Here is a 17,949-nt window from a genome sequence, read left to right as displayed (position 1 = left end):
TAGTCCTGATGGAGACCACAGCTGTGGATACAGAGTGCTAAACATCTGGATGAAAAATGAAGATGGAATGCATCGGGATGTTAAGATTGGGTCAAAGTCAGCTTTGATATCCTGAGACACTTAGACCCTAGGGTCATACAAACGCCCTTCAGGTCTGGTCTCAATCATGGCAGTGTATAAAGAAGGAGACAGGCCTCCCCTGGTGGCGCAGGTGGTTGAGCACTGGGCTGTGAAGCTGTCCACAGCCTCTGCAGCGCCGATTCGATCCCCAGCCACCGGTGAGGGTCCCACATGGCGTAGCAGACCTCTCCTGCCGCTCCCGCTGCTCCCCTCAGCAGTGTATTTCATCAGTCTGCCTGTTCTGTTCCCTGCTCTGGCTCTGGTGAATTCTCTCACCCTCCCACACTTCTGACTGTACCCAGTGCTTGCATAAATAAATAATAAATCTAAAAAAAGAAAAACACTTTCAAAAAAAAAAAGAAGTGGACAGAAGAAACACGAACGAGATGTTAGCCTCGACTTTGACACTTCCTGGTGGGTGATCGCACCCTGCCTCAGCTTCCTCTTCTGTGAAATGGACACACGTTTACCCTCACAGCTTCCTCAGACATTTATAAAGAATAAATGAAGCAAATTTTAACAAGGCAAAGGTCATATTGTATTTATCTTTGCATCTCCTATACCAAACATGGGCATGTAGTAAGGGCTGGAAACAGCTTTGTTGAATAATTTATGAATGAATATAGTATAGGCAACTCTATTGCTTTAGCACCTATTATTTATATAACCCTATTTACATTTGCCAAGTCCCTCTGGTACTTAAGCAAATTTACCATCCTTAGAATATAAGGACACATCACCCAGAAAAAAATATTTACTAAAAGCATAAAACGTACTGTGCTAGGTGTAAATAATTTTTTCCCATTTAGTCCAAGTGGTGAATAACCCCAGCTTTTGTTCTATTTGGAGCACCTGTTTGTAATCCATGTCATAAATATTTTCATGACTATTGCTTAGTAGTCAATGAGTTTCTTTGTTGGCACAGAATTTAAGATATTTCCCTAATAAGGACACCCAGTGTTAAAGCAATGAATTTCTATAGCTATGCAGTTCAGAGAGTTACCTAGGAGATGAAAAGCTAATCTGTCTGGAATTTCTGCCCTTGAGACCAAAGATACTATAAATTTGCTCGGGAGGAAAATAATCATGGTAAGCATCTTAATTTCTTCCATCTCGTTTCCAAGCAGATGTCGCCGTGTTTTAGCCTGGAATTCATCATCTCTCTGATACATCAACATTGACATATTACATCTTCATCTCTTATTATAGAAAATGGAAATGAAACCAGAATGTGAGCATGTTGAATGAATTGGACTCCCCAGAGACTTGGGGGAGAAGAAAACCTCCCACTCGCCTTTGACTTTTGCATTTCTTGTTTCCCTCATGTTTAGATTGCACTTTGAGAAGTCCATCTGGAAGTTCACTTTTTATGTTTTGCAAATGCGAGTCAGGCTTATTGTCAAAAGACCAACCCCTACCTAAAGGATGAAAAACAGTGGGTATGTGGGGGGTGTTGGAGAATCACCTCAAAAATCCAATAAGAGTATTTAAGTTTTAACTCCAGAGATGAAACTCCATTTATTTCTGGACTTAACTTTGCCAGTCTGCTAGTTTGAGTGAATGCATGGATATGTTTAGCCACTTGCTTCTATCTATTAAGCTCCCCGTTTAGAGGATGAGTTTGGGTAGGTGTCAACACCTGCAAATGTCATCAGTCCCGTAATACCTTTGTAGCCCTGAGTTATCAATGTAACACTGCATAGTCTGCCTGAGACTTCAGTCATCCCACAGCGGGCACTGGTACACATCTCTCCTTTTTCTGGCCTTCAGAAAACATTCTTAGGATTTTAGGATCCTATTATATGTTGAGTGAATTGCGTTCTTCTTGAATTCCTTATGAAGTCACTCTGGTCCTTGGAGATTAGAAGTTTAAACTTTGAAGGCCATACCTCAATGAGTTCTCTTCACCTTGACTCCCCAGCCATTTCTGTGGCAGCCAGACTTAATCCTCTTCAGAAATATCTGGTAAACCATCAGTCAAGGTGGTCTTTATTTCCTTCCACATGCTACAGAGATTAAGGCTGCCTGATTTTCTCATATATTCCCTGGCACCCTGACCACAGATTCAGCTGCTCTCTGTGGTTGATGTAAATAATGTTTACAACTTGGCCCAAACTTGATGGCCATTTACAGGAAGAAACAATCTTATCCTAGAATCACAAAGGCTAATGACATCTTGGCCATAACAGGAGAGCGGGATCGAGTATTATCACCCTAGATTCCCCTCTATGTATAAACCAGGAAGGATAATGAACTGTTTGCTTCGGTAAGTCTGGGCAAATCTGGCAGCATTAGGCAGAGAGGCCTATAAAAACAGCACTGGTTTTATAGTTGAGATCCAGTGCAGAGGTAGCTACACTATCCCCTCTGGTAGTGTGCTCTTGGACAATGAGCTCAATCTCCCTGGGCCTATATTCTCTGGAAGATGGGAATAGTATCAATTGCCCTTCATGTATCATTAGATTTGAGAGCATCTTGAAAATAGTGAAGTGTTCTTTATGAGCTATATTGAAAGCTCCCACTATTGTCTCCTACCTCACATTGTAGGTTGTCTGATGACTATTTATTGCAAGTTTTAGGACAGAATTAAATATGTTGAGATATTCCTTATCTGCTTCTTTGAGCCTCAGTTTTCTCATTGTAAAACGAGGTGGAAATAATAGTGCATAGTTCACAGATTCCATGAGATAAGGAACGAGTGGGCCTGGTATGCTCAGGATGATGGTCTTACTGCCTCTCGGCACTAGCCTGAGCACTGATAGAGTAGATACACATTGCATATTTTTTAATCCAAGCCTCCCACAAGCAACTTCTTAAAAGCTGTCTGGTGATAATGTCAAAGATCTTGGTTCTCCACTGCTGAAGACATTTGAGATCTTAGCAAACAATGAAGCAGAGAATCGGCCTGTCTCCCTGCCCCAAAGGTATGAATTGTCCTCTGTCTCCAGTCCTGGAGGTTCTGTGCATTCTGTTGTAAGAGGAACGTTCAAGTGAGAGCACAGTCAGTGGGGAGAGACCAAAAAATAGGGAGGGAATTTGAAATCAAGACAGATGAGAGATATTTAAGGGATACTGAATCCAGCGGGTGGAAGATGTAGGTTCTGTGACATAGTTGTTATCTGAAGGAATTGGTTTTTCAAACTTTTCAACAGCAACCCAGAATAAGAAATACATTTTATATCACAAGCTAGTACACATTTCCATGTACATTTTAATTGTTTATAGATTTATAAACATAAATCTATAAACAACTAAAACGAAACTTAGAAAACTAAAACCTGTTTTTCTCAAACAGGTTTGCTATGAACTCTGATATTTTTTATTCTATTGTATTCTATCCTACCCTCTCCTAACCTAACCTAATTTCATTAAATAGAATGCTGGATGTAATTCCAAAATTGAATTTATGATCTATTAATGAAAAATATTTATGTAGGGCCTCCCCGGTGGCGCAGCGGTTGAGCACTGGGTTGCGAAGCTGCCCGCGGCCTCTGTGTTGCCAGTTCGATCCCCGGCTGCTCCCCAGCCACCAGAGGAGGGTCCCACATGGCGCGCAGACCTCTCCTGCCGCCCGCTGCTCCCCTCAGCAGTGTACTTTGGTCCTTCTGCCTGCTCTGCTCCCCGCTCTGGCTCTGGTGAATTCTCTCACCCTCCCGCGCTTCTGACTATACCCAGTGCATGTATAAACAAAACAAACAAACAAACAAATAAATAAATAAAACATGCCTCTATTTAAAAAAAAAAAAAATTTTTATGTAGAAGACATGTGTGGTCCCAGAGGATAGAATTAAGACTTTGAAATGAAAATTAGAGCAGATTTCAGCTCAAGACAATGAAGAAATGACTAATTACTAGATTGATTCAAATACAGAATGGACCTTTCAATACAGTGAGAGCTTGTCCTTAGATATTTTGAAGATGGACCTAATTTACATGCTGTGCCTATGAATTAGGAACATACCTAATTCAAAGATTCTAGGCGACCACAACTTACATTGAGCTAATGGAGAAATTCTAGAACATAAAGCAGAGTTTGATCCAAAAAATCTAAAAGGAAAGAGCCACGGAGGTTGGGTGAAAGAGTTTTGAAGACTGTCATTCCTTATCTTCTCTCCAGTTAAGAGAAAACGCTATGTTACATTTCTGTTCCCTATTGAGTAAACCTCCTTCTTTCAAACACTTGTTGCTGTTGACAGTGTCAATTTTTAAAATTTTTATTTATTTTTAACTGAACTAATATTAGGGCATCCCCATCAGGTATTTCCACCATGACACCATTCCTTCTAAGCTGCTGGGTTGTTCCTTTTTCAACTTTGCAGCCACTTTTCATCCTCATCACACCTTAGATGGTCTCTTTTGAATGATCTCACAGAGTCTGTCTCTGTCACTGGGCCTAGCAGTGTCAGGAGGAGAGTGAGCACAGATAATTGCCTATTGTGCTAATGAATGTAGACACCGCTAACTTCCTTTAAAAATGAGCATCTTTGAGTCACTAAGTAGGTATCTTAGTAGGAAAGTATGTGTTTAGGAATCAGTGGGAATGGAAACGATCACTGAAATGCTGACCGTCACAGAATTACCTCATATGCATATTGATAATATTATGTATCTAATAACAATACCTAACTCACATGACTATATAATCTCCATCCACATTTTACACATTGCATACATGTACATGTACATGTACTATATATTACCTGCACGTACACACAAATGCAAGGACTGTCACACTCATATTCATACCATCCTGATCTTCTTTCCTGTCCTTCTCTTTCTTTCATCCTTCAATAAATAGCTGCCACGATTGCCTCCCTTGCAGGCTCACAATTTAAAACACAAAAAAAGTTGTTTAGTGTTCATCTTTGGAGCAGCCCACTCTCACCTGGTGCCTTCTCAACAACTAAAGTCTGGGTAACTTCCTAGGGCAGGAGTGTGAGGATTTTTGTTTCTCTCTGATGAGGTTGGGTAGGGAGGACCCAGAAAAGCAGGGAGTTAGTATAAATCCATTTTCCACCGTGTGTTTTCTGAAAGACCAAAACTGTCTTAGTTAATACGTGTCAATATCCATATTAACATTTTGCCAGTGAACACATATGCTGTTACAACTGATAATGTTTGGGGAAAGGATGTCCTGAACGAACTCCACAAACAGGTTTTATGGACTCCACCCCACACCAGACCAAAGAGATCCAAGGCGCCAAGGACTACAAATCCCATAATGCCATCATCACCAAATAAATGGAGGATTGCTGGGAACTGAGGGTGGAGTTAAGCAGCCAGCCTTGGTATATAAACAAACATGTGAGCCTTGGGGGTGCTTGGTTTTTCGCTCATTTTCAGTGTGCTATTGGGGTCCTAGCTCAGCAGAACTGGCAGGACACATTCACCAATTTATCTCTCCTCTTTCTCCCTGAGTTAGTCCTTTCTTCATTTTCCCCTTTTTGTAAATATATCCTATAGTAACCTTTTTGTGTGTGCCTGCTCTTGAGCCTCGTAAGCCTCTTTTAAGCACACAGGTGAGGACCCACAGTCAGGCAACCCATTTCACATTGGGGTTGCCCTATAACAATAAAATAGAAAAAGGACTTAACCAACATTATGATTAATAAGAGAACATAATCAATGAGTGTTAGTGAATGTCTGAGAACCACCAGAGCCTATAAATTAGGTTGGACCATACGAAATTGCGAGTTGTGAATTTCATGAAGTTTAATGCCTTGTGAGTTGTGAATTTCATGAAGTTTAATGCCTTCTCAGTAAAACAGGTGATATAAAAATTATGATCTTGTGGGTGTCAGCAAAGAGTTTGGAGTTATAAAGGGCTCCTAGGGCAGCCAGCCTCCAAATGGCCCTTCTGTCCTCACCTCACTGTGTCCACGTCCTCATAGTATCTTCTTCCCTTGAGTGAGGGCTGGACTTAGGACGTGTGTCTAGTGAATAGAATACTGCAGAAGTGATGTAGAGTGGTATGTCACTCTAAATGAGATAAAATATCATAAATAAAAATAATGATGAATTAAAAAATAATGCAAGACTTCCCTTTCCAACCTCCGTGTGCACTCTGTCTGTCTCAGTTAATTTGAGGGAAGTCAGTGGTCACATCAGCCTGCACAGAGGAATTGAGGCCTCCAGCCAACAGTCAGTGAGGCCCTGAGGCCTGCCGTTACCCCAGGAGAGAGCCTAGAAGTGGACCTCAGACTCACTGAAGTCTCCAGATGACTGCAGGCTTGTAGGACTCTCAACTGGCCTCCCAGGTAAGTGGCTCGCGTGTTCCCGACACTCTGGAATTGTAGGAGAACATAGATGTTTGTTCTCATAAGCTGCTAAGTTTTTAGTTCCCACATATGCTCACATATATCCTATAAATCTTACAAGACAAGTTTTAATTCTGCATCATTACTGAGGGATTTGAAGCAGTTATCCATTGCTAGAGAAAATACAGTATTTGGTAACAGAAGGTGCCACTTATTACCTGTGTAAACTTGTAAATTATTTAGTTTCTCTGAGCTTCTCTTTCCTTTTAGACAAAATGCAGGTGATCATAATGCCCACCCTATCCTACTTCTTACTGTGAGCATCATATCGTGAATATACTGGATTGGCTCTAAAGGGCTTTTGAAATGTTAGTTTTCGTTGTGGACAGAATTAATCATCTCTCAATAATGACAGTTTGATCAAGCTCACCTGGTATAGGCTAAGAACCCACACCAAAGCCTCCAAATGTTAAGACTGGGGTGTATATAACTTTGGGCAAATCACCTTTACTGTATGAGGCTCCGTTTCTCCATAAGGAAAATGAACAGGTTGGACAAAGTAAGGCAGAGTCTTTTTAAGCCCTGAGCAGGGACTGATCAAACCCAAGAAAAGAATTCTTGTCTAGGTGACTGTGTTCCCAGAAAGGCAGGTTGGGGTGTGTATCTGACCGAGACCCTGGGCTGGCCGAGCCCTGACACTGGGGGAGGCCCTGTGATGTGTGCCGCGCGGGCTGCAGCCTCCGTGCCATGCAGAAGTTGTTGGTGCCACTGCTGGGGAAGATGGGGCCTACTCTTTTGTGCTGCCAGCCCCCACAAACCCCGGCAATAGCATCCTATCATTCGTCACTTCAAACCACATACACTTTGGATTTGTGCTGGTGCCAGGGGAATTCATAATGAATTCAGTTTCCCATTCATGCAGGAAAGAAATGCAGACTTGGGGGAAAAATCTGAAAACATTGCCTTAATAGAAGATGATGAGCTTCGCCTTTTGAATGGGGCTCAGAAATTCAGGATCCCAGTTCCAGAGCTTGCACAAGCCTGACGACGGGACTGTCAACCAGTGTTTGTAAGGCACTCTACAGTTTACAGAGCACATTCAAGTATATTTCTTATACTGGCGCTGATTATGCTCTTTTGAGCTGAGAAACTAAACCTCAGGCAGGCCAGGTACTTTGTGGCAGGCAGAATCAACTCTTGGACTTCCTTTATGATTTTTCTCTCTCCTCCTACCACTTGGGCTGCACTTTGTGGTAATGTTTCCTGTTTCTGACAGTGGTGATTTTGTTATTGTTGCTGGTTTTGTCCTCTAAGAGTGAGAACTCCTCAAAAGCAGACTAAGAAGAAAGATGTAGCTGTGGTCCCACATTATGAGAGAGAAGGTTTGTAATTGGAGAGATTTAAAAGTTGAGTTTTTGCAGAGTGTTTATGGCAGATTTCAGCTCCCGTCTATGTACCGCTGAACATCTCCATGAGTGTGGAAAATCGGTGTTTGATCTTACATGGCTTTGTGGTTGGAGATCAAGGGTCTCTTTGTAGAAACCAGAAGAACTGGGTTTGCTCTTTTGCTGTTAATGTTGATGTGGTCTTGGCCCTGGCAGTCCAGGCCTGGGAGGGGCACTGTGGAGCAGGTCTGGGATCACGTGGCTGGGGAGGCTGCCAGCTGCAGCTGATACTGCTCGAGGGTTTGTTCTAGCAGATCTGATCCAGCCAGCTGCCCGTCCTTGGGCAGATCATTCCCTGCCTTTGTCCCATGTTTTCACAACTAGAAATCATCTTTAGAACTATTACCTGTCCAGTGTACCTATTTGTTTTGACTGATCCATGAGATCTTATCCTAGACGGGGGTCATGGAGCAGGGGTTCCCAAATCCAGCTGCTGCCTGTTTCTGTATAGCCCATGAGCAAAGAATGGTTTCACATTTCACATTTTAAAATGGTGGGAAAAGAATCAAAAGAAGCACAATATATTGTGATCCATTAAAATTACATAAAATAAAATTATATTTATTTTCTTCCATCACAGAATCGTACATTGATAACAATATATGCAATGTAAGGATATTATATATTATAGCATAATGATATCATGTACACTATTTTATATATTGCTTTTCTAATTTCTATGAAGTATAAATTATGTTTATATACAAATATAAAATTAAATTTTAGTATCCATAAGGAAAGCTTCATGGGACCACAGTCATTCATTTACTGTCTTTGTGCTTCTTTCATGCTACGCTAGCAGAACTGAGTCACTGTGACAGAGACATCTGTAAGCTGAAAATGTTTACTCTATGGTCCTTTATAGAAAAAGTTGGCTGACCCCTCCTTTAACAGGCCCAAAGTGTTCATATCACACAGTCAAGGAAGTGGAGAAGTGGTGTTACTCTTTTTGACAGCACAGAAAAGAGACACTATGAGAGGAAAAGTGAATTAATGTCGCATGGTTTAAAAAAAAAACACAGGGGTTTGTACTGGAACTGCAACTTTCAACTGCAAGTGACAATCTCTTAATTCATGATTAAAAATTCCTACACACATTTTTTTTATTTTGGTTAAATGGTAGACAAGTCGAGGGATTAAGTTGTGTCAAGGAGATTAGTAAGTGCAGGAAACCCAAACTGTGTTTGGGCCACCAGAACAAATTCTGGCAATGTCAACGTACACAAGAGATTGTGACCAGTAACAAACTTAAGGAAAGTCTTCCAACTGCACCAGTGATTAAAGAAGGACATATTTTTTTTAAGTAAGATACCATCATGCATTTTAAATTAGCAAAAATGTTAGATATCATGATACCAAATATAGGTGACAATGTACTGAAACTGAATACTTTCATATTGCTCAGAGCAATATAAATTAGCAAAAAATACCCAGCTGAATTTAATTTGACACTATGCATTTAGGGCCTTTGAAATGCTGTTGTTCTTTGATTCATGGATTCCATTTCTGAAAAGTTCTTCTTGAAAATAATTCCAAATGGGGGGGGAAAAAGCTCATTGCAGTGCTTTAGCATCAATTTAGAAGTAACTAAGTATCTAAAAATAGAGAGCTGGTTAAATAGTGACATGTCAGGTTGAGGGGATATTATGCAGCCACTGGACCACTAGAGACTAGACAAGATGGAGACTCATGTTTTTGTAATGTGAAGTTAAAAAAAAAAAAAAAGCAGACAAAACATGTATTTTCTACTGTTTTTACTGTGCAAAAGTTTTATTTGTATTGCAACAGGAGAAAAGAAAGCAGGTGATTTCTTAAGATGATAGAACTCCAAATCCATTGTTGCTATAGCAGTGACCAGAAAGTAGAAAAACTAGGGTCTTCTCTCCCAGAGATTAGGTCTGAATTGGCTGAGTTGCCATGTTGCCTACATTTACACTGAGACCTCACGCTCCCCTTTCCTTTGGGCCAGGATAGGGTCCAGAGCAGGGGATCAGGATGAGCCCATAGCTGGGATTAAGAAGGCATTCCTGCACAGAGAAGGGAAGAGGACCAAAGGGGTGGGCATGTCCCTGTTAGCAGAGATTCATGTGGGACTTTCAGCTCGCTCGGTGCTTGTGCTGCCTTAGGAAGGTGCTAGAGGTAGAACCAAAATTCTGTGACCCAAGGCCAGATTTCTGAATCCGAAGGGCTTGCTCAGGAGTGTGGAGATGTGGGTGGGAGGCAAGGACCAGTACCCAATTATGGAGAAGGACACTGGCTGATCATCTGCTGGGCACCAAGGAGACAGGCAGGATGTGGACTCAGCTTTGTTTTGGGAGCCCCAAAAAATGGCAATTACAATAACAGTATACTATAGGGGGGGAAAGAATGTGAAATATACCAAATTTTCCCAGAGGAGGAGAGCCCTCTAGCCCAGTTTGCACATCTCTGTGTTCTGAGGCTCTTCACATGGCCTAATTGATGGCTGTTTCTGCACTGACTGTGCACTACTGTTTCTTCTGCATTCACATTTAGCTTCTCCTTATTTACGAATTTTAATCATCTTACAGAACCTTGTGTATTGGAAGCCCTGTGAGGATACTTTGCATCTTTCCTGGGTAAAGACTCCCCACAGCTCTTCTATTGCTTGGTTTCTTAGACTAGACTGTATTTTCCCTTCCTGAAAATCCTATCTGACTGTGGGTGAACTTCTGATTCAGAATTTCCCTGGTTTTAGTAATTTAGCTTTCCTCTTCCTGTATGGGTCATGGTACCACCTTCCCCAAGTCTTCTCACCTTAACCCTCCCTCTTAATCTGCCGGTGAGGGTAGCAGGGTCTCTGTCCTCTAGGAGCTATCAGGGAAGAGAGGGAGATAAGACCTGTCAGCCAAGAACAGGAGAAGCACAGAGAATGAGTAGAAGATGGGTAGGATTTGGGCAAGAATATGAGGGGCTTATTTGGGGAACAGTGAGTGGGTCCCATTGGAAATAATCCAAGAGTAATATTTTCTGGAGTGAGAACCTGGAATGAGAAATGGGATTTATGTTGGAAGATGCCCTAGAAGAAAAGTAGATGAAAGGGAGGGACTCAAGGTGTTCCCTGCTTGGACCTACAAATGGTATAGTGGGCCCAGGAAGCCTTAGGACCTGCTTAACAAGTTGTTAAGAAGCAGTGATAGTCCAAGAAGGGCAGCAGTAAAACTAGATGTTCTTTAAACAAGTTCTTACACTTCTGTAATAGAATCATCATCACTGTGATTATTACCTGTTGAGTGATTCTGTGAGGTACTATTGCTGCCATCTTACAGATGAGAAACTGAGGCTCACAGAAGTTAAGAGACTTGCTCAGGATCACACAGCTGGAAGGACTCAAACCCAGGTCCACCACACCTCAAAGCCCTTTTGACCAGTCTGTTGCCTCCAGGCATATGAGTGGGTAGATGGCTAGGATTAACCACTTACCACATGCTTTTCTCCAGGGACTGAGGGAAATAAGACATGCACAGGGGTATTTTGAGAAGTGATCTGTGGACTAGACACCTAGCAAGCTGTGAGATTCAGCTGCAGAGAATGAACACTCAGTTGCACTGTCTGTGAAACAGAAGCTGGGGTGACTGGGGCATGCCTCTTGGAAGCAGGCTGGTAGAAGAGCTTGGGCCCTGTCAATGGAAGAACACTCAGCTGCTAACAGCTGCCTAAATGAAAGTAGGGATGTAAAATCAGCTTACTTCTGCATAGTTCTGTGTAGTTTAGGGAGCTCCGCCTTTCATCATTTCATGACCACTGAGGTGATAATTCTGCTTTTACAAACCAGGGAATAGAGGCTGGGGTGCTGTGTGTTTCTCCTTAGGTCACATAGCTTGTTAGCAGTGCCATTTGCACTCAAATTTTCTAAAGGCATCCTCTCACCCCACCCCCATTTCCATTATATTTCTGGAGGGGTTTGGTGACCAATGGGAGAAATCATGATGATGCTTGTCAAGAGGTTTGGGGGAAGTAAGAAGAATCAGATGGAAAAAACAAATAAAATCATGAAGACTAAACACCAGACACAGCAAAGAAACAGCAGGGTCAAAGGTGTTCTTTCAGAGGACAGGTTACAGAATGGGCTCAGCTGTGGCAGCTAAATCGAAGTCCACAGAAGACAGGAGAAAGCGGGTTAGGAGATACATGGAGAAATGAAAGAAACACACATCAAGAAAAGGAACAGTGAGGAAAGGGGAAGGCTGTCTGGAGAACAAGACTCATTTATTCATTTGTGAGGGGAACTTGGGAGTCCAGAGCAATTCTGAATGACAGAAATTATTGTCAAGATATGGGTGAAACCCAAAGATGTGATAGAGCTCATATATAAACAGAAATTGGAGATCTGTTCATAATTAAGGCATGATAGCATGAAAAGCTGTATGCACTCTTATTACAATAATTATGGCTGACTTCGTTGTTAAAGGCACTATTGGGAATGAAAAACAATGAATTCAGAGGTCACTAGAGCCAAATGACCGGCTTTGGGGTGCTGTGAGAAACATTTAATCCCATGCCCTCTTGAGTCCTATTTGACTCCTTGATTGGACCGTTAAGGCCACAGACCAGACTGCCAGGACTGACTATTTCTGGCTATCAACCAGGCGTTGGTCCCTTGGCTGTGCTTTTGGTTGAATTCCATAAGCTGCGATGAGTAATATTCATGAATCCTATTCTAAAGATGCTAATTATTCTTTAAGAGTACTATTATTGGATATCTCAAACCTTTTTATAGAAGTAGCCAAAGAACAGTTGCATCAGTCCCACAAGCCCCATAACCTGGAAGAGGATGTTTTAAAAGTAATTTACTTTTTATATTCCATGAGAAGTTTAGCAATTTCAGTATCAGGGAACATTGCTTGATTCATTTTCAAATTTGTTTTTTAAGACATCTCACAATAAATTTGTTAAAATCCGTGATCATTTAAGAAACTCTGGGGCCTCCCCAGTGGCTCAGCGGTTGAGCGCTGGGTTGCGAAGCTGCCTGCAGCCTCTGCAGTGCCAGTTCGATCCCCAGCAACCGGAGGAGGGTCCCACATGGCGCGCAGACCTCTCCTGCCGCCCGCTGCTCCCCTCAGCAGTGTGCTTCGGTCCTTCTTCCTGCTCTGCTCCCCACTCTGGCTCTGGTGAATTCTCTCACCCTCCCATGCTTCTGACTGTACCCAGTGCTTGCGTAAATAAATAAATCAATCTTTATTTTAAAGAAAAAGAAAAATGTCTAAGTTTTTTAATTTAATTTTAATTTAATCGAACATTTAAATGCTCAATTTTTAATTGAACCAAAACTCAGGTTATTAGAGTTTTTTGTTCTTGAATTGTACAAGTTCCTTACGTTTTTTGGATATTCACCCTTTATCAGATATATGATTTGTAAATATTTTCTCCTGTTGCATAGTTTGTCTTTTTACTTTATTATTTCCTATGTTGTGCAGAAACATTTTATTCTGATGCAACCTTTATTTAGCTTTGCTTTTGTTGCATGTGCTTTTGGTAGCACATCCAAGAAATCATTTTCTAGGCCAATGTATGTGTTCTAGGCCATGAAGTGTTTCTGTTTTGTTTTCTTCTAGGAACTTTTTAGATTCAGGTTGTACATTTAAATTTTTAATCTGTTTTGAGTTGATTTTTGTGTATGGTGTCAAATAGGGTCTACTTTCATTCTTTTGCACGTAGATATTCATTTTCCCCATGATTTATTGAAGTGATGGTGGGTAGAGGGAGACAGTGGTAGCACTAATTTAGCAGAAGCCTGGAGCTCAGTGAGCCCAGTGTGGAGCTCAGAGTGAGCCCAGTGTGGAGCTCAGAGTGAGCCCAGTGTGGAGCTCAGAGTGAGCCCAGAGTAGCTGACAAGGCAGTGAGAGGAGTGGGTAGAAAAGCAATTTGATGATCTTTTTGGCAACATGTTGTCTATTTGAAGCTGAAAACAATTTAACTTTGATTGGATAGAAAAACTATACTTTTGCTCTTCACCCCCTTAATATTTATGTTATTGAGGTCACAATTTACAATTTCATATTATTTGTCAATTAACAAATTATGTAGCTATAGCTATTTTAATACTTTTTTCTCTCAACTTCTATACTGGAGTTAAAAGGAATTTATGCACTGATATTAAATTATTCTTAATTTGACTATATACTGACCTACTGCAAGTTTTGTGTTTTCCTGTTGCTAATTATTGTCTTTTCATTTCAACTTCAACTTCTTTTTATAATATTAAGGTAGCTCTGTTCCATGATTAAGGTAGATCTGTTCTATCTTAATAAAGTCTTTTTCATGGTTTTTTAGCTCTTTGTTGAACTTTTCATTTTATTCATGTATTTTTTCTTGATTTCATTTCATTGTATATGTGTATCCTCTTGTAGCTCACCAAACTTCTTTAAAGTAACTATTTTGAAGTTTTTGTCAGGCGGTTTGTAGATCTCCATTTCTTTGGGGTCAGCCACAGGGGCTTTATTTTCTTCTTTTGTCAGGGTCATATTTCCTTGATTCTTTGCATTCCTTGAGACCTGGCATTGTTGTTTTATATTTGAAGAAGTAATCACCTCCTCTAGTCTTTTTGGATTGGGTTTTGGAGAGAAATAACTTTCATTCAACCTGACTACATATGTTAGGTTTTTTTCTTTTCTCCAGACCTTTTCTAGGAATGTATTCCCTCCACTCTTCTTCCCTGTTGTGTGGAAAATTGTAAGATTGTATACATTCTCCCAATCCTGTAGAGCCACACCAATTGCTGAGAGCCTCTCATTTCCCCAGCTAGTGCTGTGCCTGAAAATTTCAAGGTTGTGATGCATCTCCTCTTGCATCAGAACCAAACTGGCTTCTGCTATCTGTGTGCTGTTTGTGGGAGCTGACATAACTCTCTATGGAGGATTCCACGTATCTGTGAGCCCCTACCCCTTTTCTCTGCTCCTAGTTCTTTCGAGATGATTCACTCACGCTGATTTCCTTAGTATTCTGGGAGAGGTAAGACAAAAATTAGTCTTTTGGGCAACATCCCATAAAGTTGGAAAAGTTGAGTACTCACTTTGCTCTCAACGTTTCCTCATAAACTAAGGGGATCTCTCTTGACCCTGAGCTGTGCCACCATGGGGGAGTGGTAGCACAAGTAAAGTAAGACTGTTCTTCTAATCCTCCTCAGTGCATCTATTCTCAGATATTTTGCTCATCTGCGTGTTGCAAACTCTCAACTGCACTCTTATATATAAAAGTATTCTCATAAAAGTATCTCATCCATGAATAGTTGTTAAGATAAGATCCGTGTTTCTATGGGAAGTATGAGAACTAAACCTCATACTCCACCATCTTGCTAATGTACTTTGATTATATTTTAAGAAAACTAAAAATAAAAGAGAGATTGCCAAGGCCAAGCTGAATTCTGAAAGTTTCCAGAAGGCTCTAAAGCTAGGTAAATTACTTTGAGCTTGGTAAGGAAGGCTAAGGGGACTAGCACAGTCCAGAGATATAAAGCGAAGAGATTTGATAGTGTACGCAGCTCTCAAGTGGTCTCATGGCCTGATTCCTAAATGGCTTCAAATAACACTAGACTTTTTCCAGGCAGGGTTAAGGGAAGTGTGCTCAGTGGTTCAAGAGGGCACAGTTTGAACTGGTGGAGGGGAGATATAGAGGGTAGAGTCCAGCTCTGTATGAGAAGATGCTTTCCAGTAGGGTTTTCTGAAGACTGGAGGGATCCTCAGAGAAACCAAGCCAGCTACAGGGGTGGTGGTGTGCAGACACAACACAGGGCCTACCTTTAGGGGACACTTCAGGGCACAAGGGCAGCCACTAGCCTAATCCCATGAAATGGCCCTTGTGCTTTGACTCCACTAATCCCCTCTTGCAAAATTTCAGTCCTTTTTTCTTTTTCAGGTAGGTTCATAAATTCATAAACTTTTATCTTTTCTGTGGCAGCAAATGATATTAGAAAGCTAATTAGCTACAGAGCTAATTTTCATGTCAGAGTGAAATTATAGGTTTCATGGTATAGAACAAAATTATCTTTCAGTCCCTCCTCATCCTCCACTCCCCCACCCACTTCAGTTTCTTCTTCCAGCACATGTATATACTCCCCTCTTCTGTCTGGTCACAAATGTCAGCAGAGAGGGGTGGCCACTCAGAAGTCCCTTTCTCTTCTGTGTCAGGCATATTTGCATTTGCAAGCAGCTTTAATTGAGTAGAGTTTTTCATTACTCTTTTTTCTTGCTCCTGTTTTTAAATGCAAATGTTAATGTTTGGTTAGCATGGGTTCAGAATTAAGCCCCTGCTACCTGTGGCTGCCTCCTTCCCTAGGTTCTAAATAAGCACCAGTGGAGTATCAGGACCTGCTGAGAGCTTGTGAGTACTGGAAGGCTGGAGTCCAGCTAATTGCCAGTCATGCTGAGAGGGCTGAGCAGAGCCTTGTCTCACTTACCAGCTCTCATGGAGTCCTGCTTCCTACCAGCACGAAGGAGAGAAAATTAATGTACAAGGTAGAGAAAGGGAGGTGGGGAAATGGCTGCTTTTTGGAATTAGGTTCTAGACTCTTGCCATCACAATTTTGTAGACTTGATGCCATCAGAGGCCATCAGGTTTGAGTCCTCAAAATTGAAATCTCTGACTGGGGTTGTTGTCAGATCTCTGCTTGAATACTCCTCCAGATGGAGGGAGGCCTGTTCCTTCACTAGGCAGCCCTTTGCACTGATAACTATTTGTTAGAAAAGGTATACTTAACATTGAGCCATCTCCAGCCAATGGCTTCTGTTTTCTCATAGAAAGCAGTTGATCTCATTTCCAAAAGACAATCTTATAGCTATTTAGAGGCAGCGCTTACAGAGCCTCAACTGCCTTTTCTTCTACAAGCTAAAGGTTCCCAGTTTCTTCAAATCTGTTACATATCTCACTTTTCATCCATCCTGCTCCTCTTCCCATTGTGGATCCAGGTTATCTGACTTCCATAAAGCAGGAACTCTGGGAATCTGCTAATCCAACTATGGACTGACCAGCACAGTGTAGAATGGGGCTGCCCATCTCCTTCCCATTCATTAGAGCTCTACCCACTTACGAAGTCTGCCCAAGATGCTGTAGACTTGCTAAGTGGCTATGTCGTATTATCCATCCTGTCTACACTTACAGCTAATGCCAGCCCCAAGCTCTTTCTTAAGACGATGTCTTTTAGCTGAGTAAACAATGTATAATTCAACCCTTAGCTAGGGACCACTGAGTTCCTCATTTAGTGACAAAGAAAACATTTTCTTCTAAAGTGTCAGATTGAGCTCTAATCCAGTGAGAAAATCTCACAGGGGATATAAAAATATCATAGAGCATATGTTTACAGTGTGTCCAGTTTTCTCTTTTAGAAATCATAAGCCTGGATGCTCAGAAATCTTAGCAAGGGACCACGGTGATGGTACATGGGTGAGTTGGAGGTGGGAATTTCTCGGAGACTATAACCGAGATAAGAAAGCATACATTGTACAAAAATGAAGAATGGTATAAAAAATATATAAAATAAAAGAAAGAAAGAAATCTTAGCAAGGGGAGTGTCCTAGAAATCTATGTGTCCCACTTGCCTTGAGCCTGCAGTACATGATTTTGGTAGTGAAGAGGAGTCAAATCTGAAACCTGAGTCTAAAAGAAATGAATCAGAGAAGGAACATCTGGAAGTGAACTACTTTTGGGAAAGAGGTTACAGTGGCTTTAACGTAGAGGGCCCAGGACTGTTAAAGACTGTGTGATTAGGAGGGGAGAGATAAAGGAGACAAGAGAGCAAAGAAGCTGTAACCAATAGCAATTCCTATTTTACTCTAGGTGGAGTGCCATCCCATCACCATAACAACCCAGATGAAACCAGATGCGGTATTTGTAAGAGACAGGAGGAGCAACCTGTCACTGTGACCTTTGTGCCTGATTCAGAGATGTTTGTCTTCCGAGATCTCACCTAATTCTATATTTTTTTCTGGACTCTGGACATAATGCATTATAAAAGAGCCTCAGAAAAGCCCCATCTGAATTTGGCCTTTCTGACATCTTATTAGCAAGGATATTTCTCTTAGATTCATATGTGAGCTCCCCCATATCTATAGCCAAGAGATAAGATGAATACTAACGTTGTGTAAATTCTGCACATTAAACAGTGGAAAGATGTA

The 17,949-nt window shown here is 41.3% G+C and overlaps 1 long non-coding RNA gene across 5 annotated transcripts in view; it reads left to right on the top strand.

The window, feature by feature from the left end:
• LOC119231862 (uncharacterized) overlaps positions 1-17,949 on the top strand; it is a 310,536-nt gene that overhangs the window by 243,617 nt on the left and 48,970 nt on the right. For 4 of the 5 annotated variants that reach the window (XR_008549417.1, XR_008549420.1, XR_008549416.1 and 1 more), the window contains 2 exons: positions 1,248-1,559; positions 6,198-6,377. This is a non-coding gene — a long non-coding RNA (uncharacterized LOC119231862). The remainder of the gene's footprint in view (positions 1-1,247; positions 1,560-6,197; positions 6,378-17,949) is intronic. The other variant, XR_008549418.1, reaches the window with a different exon arrangement.

This window comes from Talpa occidentalis, unplaced genomic scaffold (genome assembly GCF_014898055.3).
Source record: "Talpa occidentalis isolate TD23 unplaced genomic scaffold, MPIMG_talOcc4v2.1 talOcc4.7, whole genome shotgun sequence".
Classification (NCBI taxonomy): domain Eukaryota; kingdom Metazoa; phylum Chordata; class Mammalia; order Eulipotyphla; family Talpidae; genus Talpa; species Talpa occidentalis.
Note: the sequence above shows the minus strand (reverse complement) of the source record. Positions and strands in the feature narration are given on the sequence as shown.